The sequence below is a fragment of the Pseudophryne corroboree genome, chromosome 8, assembly GCF_028390025.1.
Source record: "Pseudophryne corroboree isolate aPseCor3 chromosome 8, aPseCor3.hap2, whole genome shotgun sequence".
Lineage (NCBI taxonomy): Eukaryota > Metazoa > Chordata > Amphibia > Anura > Myobatrachidae > Pseudophryne > Pseudophryne corroboree.
Window position 1 is genome coordinate 166,609,730 of NC_086451.1, and position 8,651 is coordinate 166,618,380.

The 8,651-nt window shown below is 34.7% G+C and overlaps 1 non-coding gene across 1 annotated transcript; it reads left to right on the forward strand.

Moving 5' to 3' along the window:
- Nucleotides 1–8,108: 8,108 nt before the first annotated feature.
- On the forward strand, nt 8,109–8,182 carry TRNAS-ACU (transfer RNA serine (anticodon ACU)). The gene has a single exon. It is a non-coding gene; the product is annotated as a tRNA-Ser (tRNA).
- The last annotated feature ends 469 nt before the right edge of the window (nt 8,183–8,651 follow it).

The window sequence follows — 8,651 nt, forward strand, 5'->3', positions numbered from 1 at the left end:
TAATTGACCTTGTTATCAGATTTTGGTGATCTTTAAGTAGACAAGTCAAAATTTCAAACCCCCTGTTATGGTGTAGGGTACCTGGCCTTCTCTGATGTAATCAGAGTTAGATTTGATTCAGTGATATTATAAAAACAGCTAGGAAGCACAATTTAGCAGTGGGTTGCAGAGAAAAAGAAATATGCTGGAAAAAAAATCCAATTGAGTGATTAAACAGCTCTTCATTTTCTGGCTTTATTTTTATGCTAACAAATTTGTTCTCTGAAAAGTGTCCACAAAGCCAAGTCTCTGATTAACACCTTTGTATGGATGGTTTTTCACCTATTACTAAATTAAACTTGCTTCATTGGAAAGGCAGCAAGATGCATCCTCATTTCAATTTCTACTGAAATAATACAGGTTGACACCAGGAAACATTAACGCCACTGCATCCTTGCTGCTTTCTCATGTGGAAGTCTGTTTAATGTGAAAACAAGGTGATATCTAATTAGCACACAGGTAAGGAATTAAGAAAATCTTTATTTAAGGGTGAAGATGTTTCTCACAAAATCGTTGCCCCAATGCATCATTGAAATTCAAGCTGGAAAGATGATTTTAATATATCACTTGTACATTTTGTATTGCTCTTCTGGTGACAATGTAGTTTGTTTTTGTCAATTACCATTTTAATAATAGGGTAAAGAAAATTAAGTGGATTTTTGAAAGAAAACAATACTGTCAATATACTATTAAAACACATTAAAATGGTAAAAGTTATTGTACTTTAAGTAAACATAAAATAGCTAACATATCAATACCAGTTTTGGATTACTTTAATTAACAAAAAAAATGCATATAGCAGAGGATAGTTTCAATCTGCCTACCTCTGGGTAATGGGCCCAGCATGCTTCCATTGCAGTACTCTGCTGCACATGTAAGTGCAAGAGATCCTGAAGCACTCACTCATCATGGGAAAGTACCAATTTGTTTCTTCGTTGGTTGATTTAAGAAAATTCTTACAAAAACTCTCCAGATTATTGACTTTTTAAAGTTTTTCTAGGAAATGTTCTAGATGAATGCTTATTAGCCTTTGTCAGTATGTACTTTTTGCAAAGTGTCACTGTGGCGCAATCGGTTAGTGTGTCAGGCTACTAACCAAAAGGTTGGTGGTTTAATCCCACCCAGGGACATAATTGACCTTGTGATCAGGTTTTGGTGATATTTAAGTAGACAAGTCAAAATTTCAAACCCCCTCTTATGGTGTAGGGTACCTGGCCTTCTCTGATGTAATCAGAGTTAGATTTGATTCAGTGATTTTATAAAAAACAGCTAGGAAGCACAATTTAGCAATGGGTTGCAGAGAAAAAAAATATGCTGGCAGAAAAATCCAATTGAGTGATCAAACAGCTGTTCATTTTCTGCCTTTATTTTTATGCTAACAAATTTGTTCTCTAAAAAGTGTCCACAAAGCCAAGTCTCTGATTAACACCTTTGTAGGGATGGTTTTTCACCTATAACTAAATTAAACTTGCTTCATTGGAAAGGCAGCAAGATGCATCCTCATTTCAATGTCTACTGAAATAATACAGGTTGACACCAGGAAACATTAACGCCACTGCATCCTTGCTGCTTTCTCATGTAGAAGTCTGTTTAATGTGAAAACAAGGTGATATCTAATTAGCACACAGGTAAGGAATTAAGAAAATCTTTATTTAAAGGTGAAGATGTTTCTCACAAAATCGTTGCCCCAATGCATCATTGAAATTCAAGCTGGAAAGATGATTTTAATATATCACTTGTACATTTTGTATTGCTCTTCTGGTGACAATGTAGTTTGTTTTTGTCAATTACCCTTTTAATAATAGGGTAAAGAAAATTAAGTGGATTTTTTAAAGAAAACTATACTGTCAATATACTATTAAAACAAATTAAAATGGTAAAAGTTATTGTACTTTAAGTAAAAATAAAAGAGCAAAAATATCAATCCCAGTTTTGATTACTTAAATTAACAAAAAAAAAATGCATATAGCAAAGGATAGTTTCAATCTGCCTACCTCTGGGTTATGGGCCCAGCATGCTTCCATTGCAGTACTCTGCTGCACATGTAAGTGCAAGAGATCCTGAAGCACTCACTCATCATGGGAAAGTACCAATGTGTTTCTTCGTTGGTTGATGGAAGAAACATCTTACAAAAACTCTCCAGATTATTGACTTTTTAAAGTTTTTCTAGTAAACGTTTTAGATGAATGCTTATTAGCCTTTGTCAGTATATACTTTTGCAAAGTGTCTCTGTGGCGCAATCAGTTAGTGTGTATGGCTATTAACCAAAAGGTTGGTGGTTCAATCCCACCCAGGGACGTAATTGACCTTGTTATCAGATTTTGGTGATCTTTAAGTAGACAAGTCAAAATTTCAAACCCCCTCTTATGGTGTAGGGTACCTGGCCTTCTCTGATGTAATCAGAGTTAGATTTGATTCAGTGATTTTATAAAAACAGCTAGGAAGCACAATTTAGCAGTGGGTTGCAGAGAAAAAGAAATATGCTGGCAAAAAAATCCAATTGAGTGATTAAACAGCTCTTCATTTTCTGGCTTTATTTTTATGCTAACAAATTTGTTCTCTGAAAAGTGTCCACAAAGCCAAGTCTCTGATTAACACCTTTGTAAGGATGGTTTTTCACCTATTACTAAATTAAACTTGCTTCATTGGAAAGGCAGCAAGATGCATCCTCATTTCAATGTCTACTGAAATAATACAGGTTGACACCAGGAAACATTATCGCCACTGCATCCTTGCTGCTTTCTCATGTGGAAGTCTGTTTAATGTGAAAACAAGGTGATATCTAATTAGCACACAGGTAAGGAATTAAGAAAATCTTTATTTAAGGGTGAAGATGTTTCTCACAAAATCGTTGCCCCAATGCATCATTGAAATTCAAGCTGGAAAGATGATTTTAATATATCACTTGTACATTTTGTATTGCTCTTCTGGTGACAATGTAGTTTGTTTTTGTCAATTACCATTTTAATAATAGGGTAAAGAAAATTAAGTGGATTTTTGAAAGAAAACAATACTGTCAATATACTATTAAAACAAATTAAAATGGTAAAAGTTATTGTACTTTAAGTAAAAATAAAAGAGCAAAAATATCAATCCCAGTTTTGATTACTTAAATTAACAAAAAAAATGCATATAGCAAAGGATAGTTTCAATCTGTCTACCTCTGGGTTATGGGCCCAGCATGCTTCCATTGCAGTACTCTGCTGCACATGTAAGTGCAAGAGATCCTGAAGCACTCACTCATCATAGGAAAGTACCAATGTGTTTCTTCGTTGGTTGATGGAAGAAACATCTTACAAAAACTCTCCAGATTATTGACTTTTTAAAGTTTTTCTAGGAAACGTTCTAGATGTATGCTTATTAGCCTTTGTCAGTATGTACGTTTTGCGAAGTGTCTCTGTGGCGCAATCGGTTAGTGTGTCCGGCTACTAACCAAAAGGTTGGTGGTTCAATCCCACCCAGGGATGTAATTGACCTTGTTATCAGATTTTGGTGATCTTTAAGTAGACAAGTCAAAATTTCAAACCCCCTGTTATGGTGTAGGGTACCTGGCCTTTTCTGATGTAATTAGAGTTAGATTTGATTCAGTGATTTAATAAAAACAGCTAGGAAGCACAATTTAGCAGTGGGTTGCAGAGAAAAAGAAATATGCTGGCAAAAAAAAAACCAATTGAGTGATTAAACAGCTCTTCATTTTCTGGCTTTATTTTTATGCTAACAAATTTGTTCTCTGAAAAGTGTCCACAAAGCCAAGTCTCTGATTAACACCTTTGTAGGGATGGTTTTTCACCTATTACTAAATTAAACTTGCTTCATTGGAAAGGCAGCAAGATGCATCTTCATTTCAATGTCTACTGAAATAATACAGGTTGACACCAGGAAACATTACCGCCACTGCATCCTTGCTGCTTTCTCATGTAGAAGTCTGTTTAATGTGAAAACAAGGTGATATCTAATTAGCACACAGGTAAGGAATTAAGAAAATCTTTATTTAAGGGTGAAGATGTTTCTCACAAAATCGTTGCCCCAATGCATCATTGAAATTCAAGCTGGAAAGATGATTTTAATATATCACTTGTACATTTTGTATTGCTCTTCTGGTGACAATGTAGTTTGTTTTTGTCAATTACCATTTTAATAATAGGGTAAAGAAAATTAAGTGGATTTTTGAAAGAAAACAATACTGTCAATATACTATTAAAACAAATTAAAATGGTAAAAGTTGTTGTACTTTAAGTAAAAATAAAAGAGCCAAAATATCAATCCCAGTTTTGGATTACTTTAATTAACAAAAAAAAATGCATATAGCAGAGGATAGTTTCAATCTGCTTACCTCTGGGTTATGTGCCCAGCATGCTTCCATTGCTGTACTCTGCTGCACATGTAAGTGCAGTAGATCCTGAAGCACTCACTCATCATGGGAAAGTACCAATGTGTTTCTTCGTTGGTTGATGGAAGAAACATCTTACAAAAACTCTCCAGATTATTTACTTTTTAAAGTTTTTCTAGGAAACGTTTTAGATGAATGCTTATTAGCCTTTGTCAGTATGTACTTTTGCAAAGTGTCTCTGTGGCGCAATCAGTTAGTGTGTATGGCTATTAACCAAAAGGTTGGTGGTTCAATCCCACCCAGGGACGTAATTGACCTTGTTATCAGATTTTGGTGATCTTTAAGTAGACAAGTCAAAATTTCAAACCCCCTCTTATGGTGTAGGGTACCTGGCCTTCTCTGATGTAATCAGAGTTAGATTTGATTCAGTGATTTTATAAAAACAGCTAGGAAGCACAATTTAGCAGTGGGTTGCAGAGAAAAAGAAATATGCTGGCAAAAAAATCCAATTGAGTGATTAAACAGCTCTTCATTTTCTGGCTTTATTTTTATGCTAACAAATTTGTTCTCTGAAAAGTGTCCACAAAGCCAAGTCTCTGATTAACACCTTTGTAAGGATGGTTTTTCACCTATTACTAAATTAAACTTGCTTCATTGGAAAGGCAGCAAGATGCATCCTCATTTCAATGTCTACTGAAATAATACAGGTTGACACCAGGAAACATTATCGCCACTGCATCCTTGCTGCTTTCTCATGTGGAAGTCTGTTTAATGTGAAAACAAGGTGATATCTAATTAGCACACAGGTAAGGAATTAAGAAAATCTTTATTTAAGGGTGAAGATGTTTCTCACAAAATCGTTGCCCCAATGCATCATTGAAATTCAAGCTGGAAAGATGATTTTAATATATCACTTGTACATTTTGTATTGCTCTTCTGGTGACAATGTAGTTTGTTTTTGTCAATTACCATTTTAATAATAGGGTAAAGAAAATTAAGTGGATTTTTTAAAGAAAATAATACTTTCAATATACTATTAAAACAAATTAAAATGGTAAAAGTTATTGTACTTTAATGAAAAATAAAAGAGCAAAAATATCAATCCCAGTTTTGGATTACTTTAATTAACAAAAAAATATGCATATAGCAGAGGATAGTTTTAATCTGCCTACCTCTGGGTTATGGGCCCAGCATGCTTCCATTGCAGTACTTTGCTGCACATGTAAGTGCAAGAGATCCTGAAGCACTCACTCATCATGGGAAAGTACCAATGTGTTTCTTCGTTGGTGGATGGAAGAAACATCTTACAAAAACTCTCCAGATTATTGACTTTTTAAAGTTTTTCTAGGAAACGTTTTAGATGAATGCTTATTAGCCTTTGTCAGTATATACTTTTGCAAAGTGTCTCTGTGGCGCAATCAGTTAGTGTGAACGGCTATAAACCAAAAGGTTGGTGGTTCAATCCCACCCAGGGACGTAATTGACCTTGTGATCAGATTTTGGTGATCTTTAAGTAGACAAGTCAACATTTCAAACCCCCTCTTATGGTGTAGGGTACCTGGCCTTCTCTGATGTAATCAGAGTTAGATTTGATTCAGTGATTTTATAAAAACAGCTAGGAAGAACAATTTAGCAGTGGGTTGCAGAGAAAAAGAAATATGCTGGCAAAAAAATCCAATTGAGTGATTAAACAGCTCTTAATTTTCTGGCTTTATTTTTATGCTAACAAATTTGTTCTCTGAAAAGTGTCCACAAAGCCAAGTCTCTGATTAACACCTTTGTAGGGATGGTTTTTCACCTAATACTAAATTAAATTTGCTTCATTGGAAAGGCAGCAAGATGCATCCTCATTTCAATGTCTACTGAAATAATACGGGTTGACACCAGGAAACATTAACGCCACTGCATCCTTGCTGCTTTCTCATGTGGAAGTCTGTTTAATGTGAAAACAAGGTGATATCTAATTAGCACACAGGTAAGGAATTAAGAAAATCTTTATTTAAGGGTGAAGATGTTTCTCACAAAATCGTTGCCCCAATGCATCATTGAAATTCAAGCTGGAAAGATGATTTTAATATATCACTTGTACATTTTGTATTGCTCTTCTGGTGACAATGTAGTTTGTTTTTGTCAATTACCATTTTAATAATAGGGTAAAGAAAATTAAGTGGATTTTTGAAAGAAAACAATACTGTCAATATACTATTAAAACAAATTAAAATGGTAAAAGTTATTGTACTTTAAGTAAAAATAAAAGAGCAAAAATATCAATCCCAGTTTTGTTTACTTAAATTAACAAAAAAAATGCATATAGCAAAGGATAGTTTCAATCTGCCTACCTCTGGGTTATGGGCCCAGCATGCTTCCATTGCAGTACTCTGCTGCACATGTAAGTGCAAGAGATCCTGAAGCACTCACTCATCATAGGAAAGTACCAATGTGTTTCTTCGTTGGTTGATGGAAGAAACATCTTACAAAAACTCTCCAGATAATTGACTTTTTAAAGTTTTTCTAGGAAACGTTCTAGATGTATGCTTATTAGCCTTTGTCAGTACGTACATTTTACAAAGTGTCTCTGTGGCGCAATCGGTTAGTGTCTCTGGTTACTAACCAAAAGGTTGGTGGTTCAATCCCACCCAGGGACGTAATTGACCTTCTTATCAGATTTTGGTGATCTTTAAGTAGACAAGTCAAAATTTCAAACCCCCTGTTATGGTGTAGGGTACCTGGCCTTCTCTGATGTAATCAGAGTTAGATTTGATTCAGTGATTTTATAAAAACAGATAGGAAGCACAATTTAGCAGTGGGTTGCAGAGAAAAAGAAATATGCTGGAAAAAAAAATCCAATTGAGTGATTAAACAGCTCTTCATTTTCTGGCTTTATTTTTATGCTAACAAATTTGTTCTCTGAAAAGTGTCCACAAAGCCAAGTCTCTGATTAACACCTTTGTAGGGATGGTTTTTCACCTATTACTAAATTAAACTTGCTTCATTGGAAAGGCAGCAAGATGCATCCTCATTTCAATTTCTACTGAAATAATACAGGTTGACACCAGGAAACATTAACGCCACTGCATCCTTGCTGCTTTCTCATGTGGAAGTCTGTTTAATGTGAAAACAAGGTGATATCTAATTAGCACACAGGTAAGGAATTAAGAAAATCTTTATTTAAGGGTGAAGATGTTTCTCACAAAATCGTTGCCCCAATGCATCATTGAAATTCAAGCTGGAAAGATGATTTTAATATATCACTTGTACATTTTGTATTGCTCTTCTGGTGACAATGTAGTTTGTTTTTGTCATTACCCTTTTAATAATAGGGTAAAGAAAATTAAGTGGATTTTTGAAAGAAAACTATACTGTCAATATACTATTCAAACAAATTAAAATGGTAAAAGTTATTGTACTTCAAGTAAAAATAAAAGAGCAAAAATATCAATCCCAGTTTTGATTACTTAAATTAACAAAAAAAATGCATATAGCAAAGGATAGTTTCAATCTGCCTACCTCTGGGTTATGGGCCCAGCATGCTTCCATTGCAGTACTCTGCTGCACATGTAAGTGCAAGAGATCCTGAAGCACTCACTCATCATGGGAAAGTACCAATGTGTTTCTTCGTTGGTTGATGGAAGAAACATTTTACAAAAATTCTCCAGATTATTGACTTTTTAAAGTTTTTCTAGGAAACGTTCTAGATGTATGCTTATTAGCCTTTGTCAGTATGTACTTTTTGCAAAGTGTCTCTGTGGCGCAATCGGTTAGTGTGTCTGGCTACTAACCAAAAGGTTGGTGGTTCAATCCCACCCAGGGACGTAATTGACCTTGTTATCAGATTTTGGTGATCTTTAAGTAGACAAGTCAAAATTTCAAACCCCCTCTTATGGTGTAGGGTACCTGGCCTTCTCTGATGTAATCAGAGTTAGATTTGATTCAGTGATTTTATAAAAACAGCTAGGAAGCACAATTTAGCAGTGGGTTGCAGAGAAAAAGAAATATGCTGGCAAAAAAATCCAATTGAGTGATTAAACAGCTCTTCATTTTCTGCCTTTATTTTTATGCTAACAAATTTGTTCTCTAAAAAGTGTCCACAAAGCCAAGTCTCTGATTAACACCTTTGTAGGGATGGTTTTTCACCTATAACTAAATTAAACTTGCTTCATTGGAAAGGCAGCAAGATGCATCCTCATTTCAATGTCTACTGAAATAATACAGGTTGACACCAGGAAACATTAACGCCACTGCATCCTTGCTGCTTTCTCATGTAGAAGTCTGTTTAATGTGA